We start from the raw sequence: 17,557 nt of genomic DNA on the forward strand, positions 1-17,557 counted from the left end.
TGTTCTGATGTGCAAAGAAGGGATGAGGCCATTTTTACACATTGTAAGAAACACACAGAGAAGAATCAGAGCAAATAGAGCTTCACTGTAATCAACCAGGCCAAGCCCCACTGGATGATGCCAAGAAGTGTTTCTCTAGTCTAAATCACTATTTTCTATAAACAACTCACTTGGAGACGGCCTCTGCTATTTTGCGTTTCTTTAACGCAGAAAGTGGAGAAAGAAATTGAGGCCATGAGAGCAGAGAAAATATAGAAAATAATAATAACCATGTAGTCCACACAAATGATGTGAACTCAAGGTGAATGTTCCACAATTACTGTAGATGCCAAAGAGAATGCCAGCATCCTGGCCGATGTGGCACTAACACCACACCAGCAAGTACTCTTCATTAAATGAAAGACCTGAGGGATCGATTGACTGATTAGTCAAATTCTAGACGATCAAACATATAGGGATGATTATTATTCTGTGAATTACCCTTGATTCAACCCATTAAGTAAGGGATAATAGTTTGAAGGTGAATTCGCCTCGGTGGTTAAACTCCCCGTCTGTGAATTATCTCCAGACAATGACCACCTAGCTACCTAGCTAACATAAATTAATAAATTGACCAAACAACAAAAAAAGTATTCCATAAGTTCACACTGGCTGTGTCTGCCCAGCTGCAGGGCTGGAGCACTGTCGGAAAACAAGGAAGTGAGTTGATCAAATAGAATCCATTTTCGGGTACTGCTTCGTCTATTTCTCGCTCAAATGTTTTCAAAAACATTTTTGAGAGCAATGTTTAGCTGCAAATGACATTGTGTGTGCGTTTACATGGCTGTCATGATGAGTGTTGCACTTAAATCCTCCACTCTAACAGTAAGAAAAACACACCATTTACAATTTACATGCCAATAAACCATACGTGACGACAAATGCTATGTCAATTCCATCGCCGACGCCAAATAACCTACTACATTTACACCAAATTCTCTACTCACATCTCACACCACTACTTCATTGCTCACTACATCTAAACAATTTGTCTACTTTTGCCCCAATAACACAACACTGCTAACCACACAGAAATTGTTTGGGGGTCCTTGGCACAAAAACTACTAGAAGGCATTTGAAGAATCGGCCTCAGGTCTGATGGATGAAACGGGTGGTACGTGAGTAACAACTGTATTGAACGGAACTGGCCAGTGGGTAAATTAAGTAATGAGTAATTTTGAATTCTAGGGGAATACTAAATGTGAGCAAAGACAGAGTAGGCCTACTCTAGTCTAAAGCTCCTTTAGGGACATTTCGGAGAGTTGGACACAGATGATTTTTCTATGGATTTTTTTATTTATTTCTATAGGACACAGGCAAAGGGACTTTAACCTGGAGGATTTTACTGCGTAGAAAATAATAGCCTACAGAACTTCACAATTCTGTTTTGAGGGCTACATCACACATACTGCAGAGCTGCCAACCTGCACACATTTTGTGTACCAACCATGCAATTATAGGTGTATAGACACCTAGAATTGCGTGGTTGGTACACAAAATGTGTGCAGGTTGGCAGCTCTGATACTGTAACAATATGAACAACGTGTTCATATAAATGGGCGTGTGGGCATAGCAGAAGGCTGGTGGTAAACTTAGTTTAATAACAGCACTCGAGAACCACTCTAGCACAGTGTTGCCACAGAAATAAGTAACCAGGTATATGAAAATAATAATAGCCTGTGGGTCCTTACTATGAAAATGTTTAAGAACCACTGGTTTAAACAATATTAGGAAACAAGCCCAAACAAGCAACTACATTCGAAACAAGCCCCAAAACTGCAACACGCAACGTACCAATATTTGCAAGCAACTTTACAGAAAAAACAAGCCTAAATTTGCTTATAGTAAGCAGACATGGCAAATCTGCTCTAGCAGTGAGAGAGATTTGTTGATCAAGGTTGAACATAAGCTACTTATGCTACACCCACGAGGGTATTGGCCGGCATGCCATGTGTCGTCACTTGGGGTCACTTGTCACACCAATCTCTGACTAGCATCATTACACCACCCATCATTCAGGCCCTGCAGCTTGCATTATTCACAGGCTCAGAGCAGTCTCTGTCAGGGGCTGTGACCGCAGGTGCTGCGACAGCGCTCTCAATCATGGGGTGCCCAGCACCATTTGCTTGGCGGGTCACGACAGCGCTCTTTGGCTCGCCCGTGGACACGAGCCCAGAACGGGGAGGGGAATTGACCAGCGCCGGAGGGCTGTGACTTACTCCCAAGAATTAATGCATTTTATTTGTGAATGTTGTGGTCCCCGATGGAAGCCCAGAGGGGGCCACGTCGCGTGTCACACAAATAACGACCAGTGCCACACATATAAGCCCGCACCTGTCAACATCAGCACACTGGTAAGTAAAAGATAGCCATGGGGATTATATTAACTTGTTTGTTCAATTTCACAGAGCCGCATAACTCCTTCTGCAAGCAAGCGCGTGTACATGTGTACAGTATGTGCATACCCACACACAAACACAAGCACATGAACAAGACAGAAACACACACACATGACTGACATTAGTTCCTCATGCAGCCTAGGCCCACATGAAGCCGGGAAGTGTATATTTATACTGAGGCGTTCGGGTGTGTCACGCCATCCATCATGGCAACGAATACATTCCAGCAGCAGCCCTTTCTGCTGACAATGTACGAAGTGATCCACAGAGCTATTTACCTAATATTACTCCACTTGATACATTTACATCTTTCACAGCTGTCCTGCCGTGCAACTCTGCCGCTCAATCACAGGCATTAGAGCAAGTCAAGGTGAGTTGTCATCTGCTCGGTGTGCCATTATTTATGACTCTTACCCTTTGATAATGTGTATAAGGTCTGGTGCCTCACACTTGATACTCCAGGGCGAGCTTGCATACAAATCCCAGAATCATTCCCAAGCAGAGTGATGGATTTAGCACTGCTTATAGAATAACGTTGGCAAATCCAAAGTATAACACTCTGCGATTATTTTTAGATCCCACCAACAACCAACAATACAGTAGTTCTTTAAAGGATATAGAAGAATATAGCAATTTCAGTGTGACAATGCTGTGCCATCTTTCGTTCCTTTGAAAAGGTAAGCTGGACTGGGGACCGCATGTGGCCATCTATAAAAACCTTTGGACTGTCATCTTTTCAAATGATCCGTGTCTTTCTTAACATGCTTAAATCAGACTTGGTATATAGACTAGAGTACCGACCCATCTGTAAGTCACTAAAGGTGGGCAGCTCTTACAATGTACTCACCAGGTGTATCAAAGCCAAGTTAATTGTGTAGATAACTGCTTAATTAATTAGTTAACCTCTTAAGGAACAGGGACTAGCAGCAACAAAATTAGGAATCCTTTTATTAAAATTATAGTATAGATAGTAGTCTAGATATACAGTATATGATACAGCAATGACAATTATAATACACTATGATCCTTGCCTAAAGAAAAGGTTAGTGAATGTCCAGCAATTATGAGATATTATGATTTTAAAGCATATATGTTCTCATGCCAATAAAGGTCCTTGGAATTGAAAATGCTTGACCTTATAAGACAAGCAACTACTTATGAGTGCTTATATAATTATACAGTGCTACAAGCAGATTATAATGCATGCATACGTATATCTCTACCCACCATTGCTGAAAATAGTTCAAATATGTACCTGAGTGGGCTTTAGAATAGCGGCGCTGGCATTACATATACTGTAGGACAAATGCACTTGGAATAGGAAATAGAGGGGGAGAAATCTAATGTTTAGGGTTTTTTTGTATTTAACACTACGAAGTCTGAAAAAATTTCACTACTACTCAGTCGGCTGAACGGTCAGGGGGACCGTGTTTTTGGTGCGATTTGATTGGCCACTCTCTCCCCCACTCGTCCCTCTCCAGCTGGAGAAGACATTGTTCAAGTCTGCATCCCATTTCCAACTAATTAAATCATATGTTTCTTAACAAATGTTTTCACTCCTAAAATGTATAAAACTAATAATACATGTGAAAAATATATATTTTGCCGTTGCCCGTTAGTACTATATTGCAACATAGCCATGGAAGAGTGTCGCGTTGCTGCCTTTTGTTGTTCTTTTTTTCCTTCCAAAAGAGCAAGATCACTTGTCTTTTCTTGTGTGTTATCGATGTAATTAATATATGTGACCCCACGCGATGTACAGACTGCTTGACTAGGCATGTAAACATGACATAATTGTATTAATGCTTAAGTGTAATGATGTTATTAACCGGATTGTCCGTAGTCCTCCAGCCGTTAGCTTACAGTTGCTAATATTATAAGCTAACAACATTACTAAAGCCAATGTATTGCATTAAATGCGGCCTGTCCGCGGTAAATTACTTATACAAGTGAGTCGCGTTATATTTACCTAAATTACCAGCCAAAGTACATTCCAAATAAACAATTATTAGCCACGTTATGTTGTTATATCAGTTTAATTAATAAAAAACATCGCATTTGTCGTTCAAATACGGCCGTTAGCACTGTGAATTCAACATCCGGTGAGGAGAGGATACGGATCGTGTATGTATTGTGTATGGAAATCAGCGCATACAGTGGGTGGGCTTTAGACCGGATGTAAGCCTTGCACACTAAATAGACATTTACATGCTTCCCTGAGAGGGAGAGAGAGAGAAAAAGGAAAGTTTCACGGGTCTGGTCGCTTGCAGAAAAGTCTAACCGAGCATTCAATAATAATAATAATAATAATAATAACAATGATAATAATCATTGTATTCATATTCCTATTATCTTATCAAAATAATAAACAAATTCCAAGTTAATTAACCAGCCAAACGTATATGATTTAATTCGTTGGACATGGAATGCAGGCTTGAACAACAACAACAACAACAATGCCGTCTCCAGCTGTCTGTTTGTGTGTTCTTTTTTTTTCTCCACCCCTTTTCTTTCAATCATAACTCATTTAAAAAAAATCAAAATACCATGTAAACTATGGAATTGGGACTTTCATTTGGTATATAGATCGGTTGTCTAGGCGCTATCTACGAAATGATATCAAGTGAAAAGGAAATGTCGGGGAATCACCATTAACACCATTATCAAGCAGCGCAAACAAAAGACGAGTGGGGGAGAAAGGGGGACGGCGGTCGATTGTGCCGATTATAGTCAGACTGAGTAAGAGATATATGCCTAAAATCATATTTACAAAACGTTTCAAATGGAAAAAAAAACAGAGATGATTTCAATCGAATATTTAGACAAAGTCATGCAAGGGGAACTTTCTCTGGACTCCATGGGCTAAGAAAATAAACGTTGAAATCTCAAATTCGGTCAGAACGGCTGCTCAGACTTCCTAGTGTTAATTTGTAATGCTACAGACGTTTGTGCACAGCAACACTGTTGAAAATAAAATATTGCATTGTGAGTTTGAGCTTACAGGGCCCTTTTGTCAATCAATCAAGTCACCTTTAACTCAAGTGGCAGATTCCAAAAATAGTTTTTTATATATTTAAATTAAATATGATCTACCTGCACAGCCTTTGTGATCTACTGGTACCTTTTGGGAACCCCTGATCTATATCATAATTCGTTGCTGTCGGGAGGAAACCTCATAACTAAATTTTTTAGTTTTTTTGGCATAAATCAGTGCTATTGAACACCCTTTACGTCTGTGTGTTGTTTCGAAAATATTCAACCAATGGAAAGTAGTAAAAAGTGCTTTGGACAAAACCTCTTAACTCCATTGGACCCTCAAAATGTCTGCTAAAGCAACTAACTCCACCACCTCTCCCCGTCTCATGGAAGTAATTGACAATATATAAAGTTACAACACCAACTTTGATGAGGCTGTATTGCCTTGTTTTAAATATATAAGGTTTTCTTAATCTCACTTTAGAGTTATGACGTTTCCTCCCGACAGCAGAGATATATTAAAATTGGCTAATGGAAATGCGCGTGCAGGCGGGCGGTCCTCGGCCACATCATGGATATCATAGATCACATATCCATATATGGAGCCTTTGCCAGAGCAGTCTTATACTCTTTGCCTCTTCCACCATAAATAGGGATTAACGTCTCCCTAATGAAGGACAATTTGGTGGTTAGTGGATACCAAAGAAAATATCCCCTCGCAATTACTCTGTTTCAGGATTAGCACTAAAGGTGCTAAGCCTTGTGAACGTGCCTAGGGAATTCTAACAGTGTGGTTGATATGCAGAGCACTCAAAAGCGTGAACACAGTAACACACACACACACACACACACACACACACACACACACACACACACACACACACACACACACACACACACACACACACACACACACACACACACACACACACACACACACACACACACACACACACACACACACACACACACACACACACACACACACACACACACACACGTGTATGCGTTATACCAAAGCATACCGTATGCACATAGACACACATTCCATTCCTGCACAATTTCAAACAACCTTTAACACCAATACAAAAGCGCACACGTGTCACAAGCATCAATGGCTCGTTAACCCCAGCTCATTTCACAGCTTCCATAGCAGTTGTACTGTGCGTGGCCACAGATACAGTACTGTTCACACGCACGCACACAGCTACTCTCGCCCACACACTCTGTTTCGCACAGCCCACATGATAATGGCACTTGCGTGCATCATATTAATTTACGCCTTGCATGGCAGGCGTTCTTACATCCATCCATCCTCGACAGACAGTGATGATGACAGTCTCCATAAAGACTGCTCAGCTATATCAACCAGCGTTAACCGTCCTATACTGTGTACTCCACCGCCACAGATGTGCAAATAAGACACGAGGTTGCCTGAGGTGGCTCGTTTCAGAGCAACTGTTTCAGAAGACGAATGAACCAACTATATTCGCTTCAGTTGCTTTAATAGAAATGTTATAGGCCTTTTTTGTGCGAGAGTCTCACCATGTTAATGGTACTTTATGCATAAATGATAATCAAATTTCCTCCCCGTGCCCCTTGGTGACATTGCCCTGTGACTTCCCACTGTGCTTACATAAATGATGTCCCATGTCATGTATTCAAGCGCTATTCACCAATGTTAACTTTAACCAAAAATTTAGCTACATTCACCGTGACAATGAGTACAAACGTTTAGTAGCATGTATAGAGTTCTTTCAATGCCATTTAGGGACATTAGAGCAAATGGTTGCGTAGACTGGGCATAAATAACTGTAATATAATATTACATTCAATAATTATTGTGCAAAATGCAAATCGTTGCTTCGTTATGAGCAGTCTATATAAACTATGATTTTAATCAATTAATTCCCACTATACTCTAGGCGAGGGTGAATCCAGAATGTTATAATGTAGCAGATAATTCGTGCAATTCTGTCAACCATCCATCACGTATGAGGATGTTTAATAGCCTCCAGCTTCACCATGACTGGAAATATAAGAAGCCAATTGTTCAGTGACATGCATATTCTCACAGATGTAATCATTGTAAATGAGCTTCCCTCTCCTTGGGGGCCTCCAGACGAAATGAGTTGTTTCCCCAAGTAAATGGATTGCACCCAGAATGTTAATAAGCCTAACATACAGTAAAGCCTTTATGGCCATCTATTCTCTGCTGAGGTGAAAGTGTATACGCTAAAGAAATGAATTGGCCGCGATGTGACATAAAATAAGCCCATAATCTAACTTCTAGCTGTGTAATCACGCTTCCCCTGTAATAACAGTATCTGGAGTTTAGATTGAATGAGCGAGAACAGGTCTGAGCCAGGCTGGATGAGTCAGGGAGTTATCCTTCAGACTACTGGAAATGAAATGTAATTTGAATGGAGGGCAGAAGAGAGAGAAAGAAGGGGATGGGGTGGGGGGGGGGGGGGGGTCCAAGGGAACTGGAGCAAGCATCTGTCTCCAACCTAGAAAATGTCAAGTCCTGTTAATCTTATCTGAATGCCTGCCTGCCGACGTGGATTTAATTTCACACAGTTCACGCCGGACGGGATGACTTTGCGAAACATTGCACATGTCCACCAACCCACCCACAGAGACACACATGGTCATAATTTGTGTGTATGTATGTATACTGTATATATATATATATATATATATATATATATATATATAGGGCAGGCTATATATAAATAATGTTTTCTCGAATTAAAATGTAAAACTGCAGTGTACATAAACGGCACAGCCTTCATCAGGCAGATAAAAGTCCCATTTTACCCACTGCAACCCAATAAACCACCTACTGTATAAGCTGACACCCACAGACCATGTGCATCCATCCATGCATGCTGAATGAACAGTCACAGCCAGACATGCAGTTACACACACGCAAACACACGCACACATAGTACGCACGCACGCAGCGCCACCATTATGTCAAGCACTACAATTTACAATACAAAATAAATAATCTACACTAGCCATCATTCTCAGAGATGACAAAGAGACAGACATACAGCCAGACAGCCAGACAGAGACAGGGGGGACGAGAGAGAAACAGCAAGAGTGCGAGGCAAAGTGGGAGCTTTAACAGTGGAAACACAACAGAAAAGAGGACCAGGGAGACGAGGGGGGGGGGGGGGGGGGGGTGGCTGGTGCCACATTAGCTCATCATCGCCAGACCCACTCCTCCCGCTCCAGTAGCCCTGCAGAGCCTCCAGAGTACAACACATGCATGGGAGACTCTGGCTCCCGGCCTGCTCTTCCAAAACGCAGGAGGAACGAGGGACTGTAAAGAAGTTAATGCGGGAGGAGGAGGAGGGGAGAAAGGGAGTGTTAAAGCAGGGAGGATGAGAGAGAGGCACAGTGGCGTAAAGAAGTGGGCTGGAAGAACCGAGTGAGGGACAGATGGAGACCTTTTGAGGCCCTCCAGAGAGACAGACTGCTGGTGGTCGGCTACAGTGGTCTTGGAGAACTCCGCAGGGAATGAAATATCCTCGTGTTTATATGCATTTTAGACTTTAAATAAGGTGGGACCACTATACTTGAACTTTTTGGCCGGACCGTAATAGCAGGGCCAGCCATGTAAACCTGAACGTCTCTGACTTAGTGATGAAGTTATACCATTGGTTGGCCAATGGTCCTAAAAACGAACTAGCTAATCGCAGAGCAATTGTCACCCAAGGCTATTATTATATGGGATATAGTCCAGTTCTAATTTAAAACTGGCTTTTACTTAATATTATCATGCTGGACATCAAACGAAATTAATTTGTCTTCGAAAAGTCCAACAGTCAACCGTTGAGCTCATTTCACATCATTAATAGCCTACGCTGACGAGCATCAATTCAAGACAAATGGTATTTAAGGCTATTGATAGCATAATGTTACTGTGAGTGCCTATCTACTTCAATCAATCAATCAATCAATAAATCAGGCTCTGGTCGGACACATATGTATAATTAATAGTCAGATTCGAGCCGGGCTCGAGTACTACACTGTTGGTCTCAGGACAGGTTCGGACAGAAAAACTCATCCCGAACCCTACTCTAGCTCCTGTAGAAAGTTTTGTATAATATCGACTGCTTGTGACCGTTTGTGATTTTCATGGACAGGATCGGTGAGCTAAGGGACTGCATCACTGCTTTTTGCAGACGATGTGGTCCTGATGGCACCATCGGTCCAAAACCTTCAGCTCTCACTGGACCGGTTTGCAGTCGAGTGTACGGCAGCTGGGATGAGGATCAGCATCTCCAAATCTGAGGCCATGGTTCTTAGCAGGAAACCGATGGATTGTGCAGTCCCAAGTAGGGAATGAGACATTACCCCAGGTGAAGGAGTCTCGAGTAGAGATGCTCCGATAAAGCGGCCACCGATCAGTGATCGGCGAGACATGGCCAAAGCATTTCCGGGGGTCCCCAGGCAAAAACGTTGAAAACCCCTGAGATAGGTGATCAGCAATTTAGCCTTTCTGAAGAACCAATCTTTTATACCATTTAAGTTGTATAAAAGTCAATAAGATATATAGTATATCATTTTGCATCATTGTGACAGGCCTAAACATTCTCCCCTTCCTCCCACACAGTTTTTACAGTTTTAACGTGGGTTTCTTTTTAACATACGGAATACTAGTTTGGGAAATATTCAAAATTTCCCTCACGTTAAAAAGAAAGAATAAGGTTGCGAATACAAGTGGCCGAAATGAGTTTTCTCTCACGAGTGGCATCTCCCTTAGAGATAGGGTGAGAAGTTCAGTCACGCGTGAAAGACTCAGCAGAACCGGTGCTTCTTTGCCTGAAAGGAGCCAGGTGGTTCGGGCATCTAGTTAGGATGCCTCTCGAGCATCTCCCTAGGGCGGTCCTCGATGCACGTCCCACTGGGGGGGGGGGGGGAGACCCCGGGGCAGACCAAGGCGCAGTTGGAGGGGATTACATCGACTCACTGGCCTTGGAACGTCTCGGGATTCGCCAGGAGGAAGTTACAAATGTTGCTCTGGAGAGGGAAGTCTGGAGCTCTCTGGTGGAGCTGTTGCCCCCGCAACCCGACTACGGATAAGCGGTTGAAGATGGAAGAATAGATGGATGGATGGATGGATGGATGACTGCTTCCTGTATCTATCGTTTCAAATAAAAATCCCTCCAGCATTATTAAGTGTACATAAGCATCCTGCCGCTTGAGCCTCATACTTAAATAAGAAATATCATATACGTATAAAGCAGAACGTGACAGCATTAAACATAATGCAGTAGTGTGGTGAGCGGAAAAGAGGGAAGGGTGTTTGGCAGGAAGCTGTCGAGGGCAGATAAACCTCAGGGTGGTATTTTTTTATGGGTGGGGCTAATGCCAAGTTCTCGATTAGCATAGGAGTACAGTAGTGGGAAGCCTGCCACATTAACTCACTCTCTAGAGTACACACTTGGCCGGTAATATTCTGTGACACAGGAGCATGGGGACACGAAGAGAGGCTAATTTCAGCAGTCAGTCACGCATGTGAACACAGTTGGCAATAGGCTTATGGTACAGTGGCCACTATGCCACTTTTGTATGAATGACAATGAGCAGGATCCATAATTGCAGCCGTCAATTGCTGGCCCACAAAATACTTTGAAGGAACCAGACAGATAAGGCAAGAGGTGAAACGGAGAAAATGAAATTGCCTCATCGTCAAAGCAGACTAGTCTGTTTTGAGTGGAATCTCACCCTCAGAAGTAGCAAATTACCACAGTCAAGCTTAAAGCTGAAGGAACATTGTGCTATGTGAATGCAACAAGCAGACACAGATCACCGGCAGGCCTTGAAAACATGCATCGAGAATCAAGAAATAATAATAACCTATGCATCAAGCAGTCATGAAATAATTATCACTCAAATTAAATCAAAACAAACTTGAACCTCCCACTGAACTCATGCATAAATCTGGCATCTGGATAAATATAAACTACAATATTATGAAATGAAATACAGTCTTGCTATCCCAGCTGAATGTGCTGTTAGGGCACACAAGTTTCCACACACCCAGTGACATTCAATGCACCAAACACAAAACAAATAAGTGAAGTGGAGCAAAAAGTACAATCTTTGCCTCAGAGATGTGGTGGAGTAGAAGAATAATATCAAAGTATCAAAACGTTAAAGTACCTCAAAAGTTGTACATACAGTAAGTACAATACCTGAGTAAATGTAGTTATTTTCCACCACTGTGTTAATTGAATCTGTAAAGAACAAGGAGGGTGACTATTGGTGGATGTGGCGTTGCGTGCGAGGTTCTGTAGTTTGATTCAGTAATTATTGCATGAATACTTAATCTAGGCTGTTTAGGATGTTTTGATTCTTTCTTGTAAAAACTCACCCACTGCACCACACTCGTTGTCTCCTTGCTGCATCTACTGTGATCTACACTACAAGCTTTCTTTCTGCCTGCACTAATTTGCAGCTGGTCTTCAGAGGTGGAGAAAATCCACACAAAACTAAGCCTCAGAAATGATGTGTGGAATGCATAATAATAAACCATGCGTATCAAACGCTTCCTGTAATTTGTGCAAGCCAATTTTAAATGCACAAAAGGAGCGAGGTGCACCATGTCAACAATGTCCACAAACTACCACATTTCGATCCCACCTCTTTCTTCATTCCTCATTTCCGTCCTTATCCAAACCCCACGCATTCATTCCCTTGCTTTCCTCATCTCGGCAGCCAGTCTGACACAGCGTCTCGTGGCAGGCAGTGCCGCAATTTGAAGCCGGAGATAAGGGCAGTCCGAGGATATTACTTGTGGGCAGACAGTGATTGAATTGGCTCCGGAGGGTCAAACACACCTAAATGGCAGCTCTGCAGCAACCCGGGAGGCATCTATCCAACTCAGAGAGAAGAAGCCTCATTCGATAGGGGCCCCCGCGATGGCAACGGGCAGTGCAGGCGGAGGAAATGATGAAAGCTCCGCCACAGCGCAGCTGGAGGGGAGGAATGGGGGGTTGGAAGCAAAAGTACGTGATGGTGGCGGCACAGCATCACTTTCAGCGATCACGTGAGCCTAATGTATGAGTGGGAAGACAGAAAGCAAACAGACCAAAGGGGAAACTGGGCCATGCGAGGGCCTCGCAGCGGAAGCAGATCTACGGGAGGGACGAATAGGAGACAAACAGCCAGAAAAAGAGAGAGAGAGAAACATAATGGCGAAAAAAAAACAATCAGGAGAAATAGAAGAAGCAAAATGTCAAAGGCAGTAGGCAACATTTCCACACACACACACACACACACACACACACACACACAAGGGAAAATGCAAAATATGCATATATTTTGAATTTAGGCTTAAATGTTGTCTATACTACCTTTAACCATATGAACCGTACTACCTTTAACCATATGAACCGAAGACAAAGGAATATATCCCACCCTTTACACATTGGCCTGTTATAGCACCAACAACACGTGGATTTTTGCAAAACAATGTTTTGGAACAAAATGCCTCAAATCATCCAATTGCCATCACCGGCGTAAGAAGAAATGGCACCCTTTTCACATTGGCCTATTATAGCACCACTAGGAGGCCACAACCTGGCAGTCTGACAGTCTGGTGGAGACTTGTGCCCTGAGGGTTACTTTTTCTAGTTCATCCTCTGTTTGTTATTTTGGCAACACCTGTGTCCCTTGGTAGTGGCTTAATTGTTTCATGTGTGCTTGTGCACACCTACTGATTGTACATTTGTAAATACCCGCCTGAAGAAGAGTAAACACCTTGCACTTTTGTCACTCTAAAACTGTGTGGTCTCCATTTATTTGCACTTTTATGTTTAACAGCCTGGTTTAACAACTTTGTTACAAACTCATCCCTAAACCCAAAAGGGTTTCGTAACACATGACATTTGCCGAAAATAGTGGATTTACAAGCTATCAACATGTTGCGCGAAGCGTTGATTGGATGACTCTATGCCAACACCACCCGGCATACGGAGCTGATGTGTAAGTGACAGAAGCATTTCCATATGAACGGCGACATGATGCGCCACTCCTACATTATGATCAAAGGACGTCTCTGGAGGGACGGTGGCCTGGGGTAATCATCTTATGAATGCACAACATCTCTGCATGTTGAGTGAGTGTATCTGTTCTTTCTAAGTGCATTTTCGAAATTTACTTTACTACTTAGTATCACTGAGGACCCGAGGGAAGGTGCTTCTCAGCGTGAAGTCGTTGGATCGTTGGTTCCCTCACACACATGATAATTATGGGCAAATAATCGCTTCCTTGCCTGGAGGGGCGCTTCCGACACCAAATCTTCACCATTATGCTGTAGTGTGAGCCCAGCTTAAAAGCAGTAGACTCTGCTATACCAACAATTAAGTAACCTGTGCAACATACAGTATGTGTATCACAATGTGGCATTGACTTTAACCTAAATCTCACTGCCTTTCAACAGCATGGATGGCCTTGTGGACAGCAGTCACACACTGAATGGCCCAAGACGTTTATGACGAATGATTTATGCCACATTTATGCAACGATGTGGAAATTCAACGGAAATGTTTACTGTAGAATATTGTACAGTGTGGGGTCACCTTAATACACTGTACACATGTGTGTTTGTACCTGGCACACAGCCTGAACTAAGGCAACATTTTGTAAACAATGCAGATTGGGCTTCTTGCCTTCATTCAACTTCACTGGAAAAGTGGTGATACTTTGTCCCACTGTTGGCAAGTCTGACACGGTTCTGTAGTTTAAGTTAAGGCACCTGGAGCCTGAATGAAGCTCTTTCTAGTCAATGGACTTAAAAAGAAAAAAGGCAACAGTACTGCTGCTTTGATCAGGCCCCCGGGGGGACCCCTCCTGATCCCTCTGGCATATCTGCAAGCATTTGTGGGACATTGCCGTTTCTTGGAGTGGTTGCACCACTCAAAAACCCAACGATAGGTCATACAACTGTTAGCATCGGTCTCTCTCATCCCAAGCACCCAAGCAGCAGTGGGACGAGGAAATAATAATTACCCAGCTGTGAAGACGTGATTGACGTAGCCGCAGGATCCGAGCCTCAGTGAAATCAAGCCAACGCTTCCGTGGCTGCCCTGGGTTGGAGGAGGAGGAGGTGGTGGGGTGTGTGGGGTCTGGGGTACCAGCAGCGGCAGCAGCAAGAGAATTCTCTTCAACCAGGAGTGAAACCTATACGGGCACAGGGAACAGGGTCAGAGTCAGAGACACTGCAGGAGATACAGTGAGAGGGCAGAGCAGAGCAGACGCACCATTAACCCGTTTAGACCAAGAGACCAGATTCTACATTCTACAAGTCTTTGTTTCTATGTCAGTTGTTCTCAAACTATGTCATGTCAAGGAGCCCCAGAGTTATCTGTATTTGGCCACCGATTCCCCATCTGAAAATATGTTGTTCCAGGGGACCCCCCCCCCACCAGAAGCAAAGATTTGAGTTCAAAGCGTTTGCTCTGAAATAATATATATATTGAAAGATATCCACCACATTTTCACGATTTTTCAAAAATAGCAGATAGCTTGTAGCTTGCAGATCAGCTTGTAGATCCGCTATTTTTCAACAGCTAAAGTATAACGCAATGCTTAAAAACACCAAAAGTGGTTCCCCGTCCTGAACGGGTTAAACAGCTGTCTTCTCTTTAGTGATTTAACACCTCATTGGTGCTGCTGGGCGACGGCGTGCCAAGGATGCAGTCGACCTCCTGCACCGCCCCGCTGCAAACCCCACGACATTCAGGGGGGGAGGTCTGAATGTCGGGGGGGGCGTGCAATTAAAAGCAGCATTAACAAAATTAGTGAAATAAAAACAGGAGCGCCGCAGAGGGTAAAGTTATAGCTTTTGAGTCGTGTGTGTGTGTGTGTGTGTGTGTGTGTGTGTGTGTGTGTGTGTGTGTGTGTGTGTGTGTGTGTACGCGTACGTGTGTGCTTGCGTGTGCATGGGCTCAGCGGCTCAGCCAAACCTCTGGCCTGGTTGACGGGCAGTATTTTTTATCAGCAGACAACACACTCAGACCTAGAACGTGCAGGGGCTGCTGGGGGCGCCGGCTTGTGGGAAGGAACAGTCAGGGGCACTGAATGCCAATGAGAGTCCCCTCTCATGTGCCATGCTTTTTAAATTTCATTAGCTTTCTCCCAGACACTGCCAGAGCAACCTTGGCCTGGGGTCTGAACAGGAGACTTCTCCCTAATCCACCACAACGTTGCCTGGCGCGGCGGGGCCCTTACCACTGCTGGGCTAATCCACTCTTGATATGAGCCCAACCTGACAGGTGGTGACACGAGATGGCTGCCAGAAACTTCTTGGAAAGTGGACTTATATTAGGAGATGGGACATGGGTCATTTAGGAAGGCTTGTCAGCAAACAGGTCGGTCAGGAGCTGTGTCGGGTTTTCAAATCAATCCGGGGGAGCAGTGCAGAGGTTGGCGGGGGCACTCCTTAACAGTTCAGCTATAAAAGTTTAATGCAAAGCTGGCAGCTAGCAGTGAGAGAATGAGCTGAACTATTTTCAGAGCCATAAGTGGCATTCATAATTAATTATATTTCTACAGTGTATATGAGGGAAAATAGACGTTTCCTTACAGTAAGTTCATACATATCGAGCGCAGCGTTAGTTCAGGTAGGCATCACAGGCAGGAGTGTATAGGCTACACTACAGCTCTGCTACACATTCACACTCTCTCCCCCCGGTCCCCCACAATTCCTCATTTGCGAGGTAACAAGATAATGCATACAAGCCATACATACATACCACGTACTTCAGATGGGCTCTCCACGTTCACTCTTCTCCCTTCATTGCCATTCGTTAACAAGCTAACCCATACGCCTCAATCTAAATGGTTCATTTATGTGGTATATTTAACCCTTTAGACCTGACCAATTCTAAAACAAAACAGTTTTCTGAAAAACCTGTGTATGTCAGTGGTGCTCAACCTTTTTCATGTCAAGGACCCCCAGAATTATCTGTATTTGGCTGCAGACCCCCATCTGAAAATATGTCGTTCAAGGGACCCGCCTAGAAGCAAAGATTTGAGTTAAAAACATTTGCTCTGAAAGATTATATATATATATATTCAAAGATTTGCGCCACATTTTCATGATTAAAAAAAATAGCAGATCTACAGGCTCTTTTCAATAGCTAAAGTATAACATAATGCTTTAAAGGGGTTCCCGTTCTGAATGGGTTAAGCAGAACACAGTTCACTCTTCAGGCTCATTATTGGACTCGGCTCTGTTCTTGCAGCTGTCTGTTATAAAATGTATAATTCAGTGGGCGATGTTATATCTGTGTATCTTATCAATATAATATAATTTTTAATTAGTACAGCTTCTCTCACCCATTGCTTGATGTTAAGGTTACCCACAAGTGAGACTGACAAAGCTGAAGCTTTCATTTCAGATCAGATAGCCGATAGACGTTCTTTCTCAGTCAAAACGTTAAACTCTCTCTTTTCGCTTCACATTTACTCTCGGAACGCAACGGCATGGTACAGTAACATGAATTCAATTTAGCTGCTGTTTTAATTGGCTCTATACTCCTTTACGCTGTGGCACACTGCAGGCAGTATATGCACTCATTGCACTCATGCTGCAAACTTGTTTTTCTGTGCCAAGTTAACTCTTTGTTGATCTTGAAAAACTACCCATTTTTACCGGTTAACTTGAGAATTAGCTTCTGCTTGACTCTCCTGTTTGAGCGGCGCTAGCCCCTCCCCCTCCTATATTCAGCTATAGTGTAGATTTTGTCCTAACAAACATTAAATGCCATTGCCAATGAATGGAGAATTTACGTCATATGTGTCTGAGCAAATCAGACACATATGTTGTAGTAACACAAAGAATGTATGATGATGATAATAAGAGGGCCCCTCACTTCATTGATTTTTCTAACTGGCATTTAATACTGGTGGCTTTACAGTAGCTTTAGCCACTAAATTATGCACACTATGCTGCCGTTTCTCTAAAGCAGCGGTTCCCAAACATTTTTGGCCGTGCACCCCCTGCCACCTCCTGACCTGCACGCCCAGTCTCGTATTTGGCCTAATTTATTTATATATGTACCATTGCTGTCATGTTATGTTGTAGAGCCACATGATTAAATTAAGACATATTTATTGTG

The 17,557-nt window shown here is 43.1% G+C and overlaps 1 protein-coding gene across 3 annotated transcripts in view; it reads right to left on the minus strand.

Annotated features, from left to right (window-relative positions):
• The window catches only part of drp2 (dystrophin related protein 2), a 200,136-nt gene that overhangs the window by 140,355 nt on the left and 42,224 nt on the right, over positions 1–17,557 (minus strand). For all 3 annotated transcript variants that reach the window (XM_083785282.1, XM_083785283.1, XM_083785280.1), the window contains exon 2: positions 14,445–14,615. The gene's annotated coding sequence lies outside the window, so the exon portion shown is untranslated. The remainder of the gene's footprint in view (positions 1–14,444; positions 14,616–17,557) is intronic.

Source organism: Protomyctophum parallelum (assembly GCF_964188405.1).
Source record: "Protomyctophum parallelum genome assembly, chromosome: 16".
Lineage (NCBI taxonomy): Eukaryota > Metazoa > Chordata > Actinopteri > Myctophiformes > Myctophidae > Protomyctophum > Protomyctophum parallelum.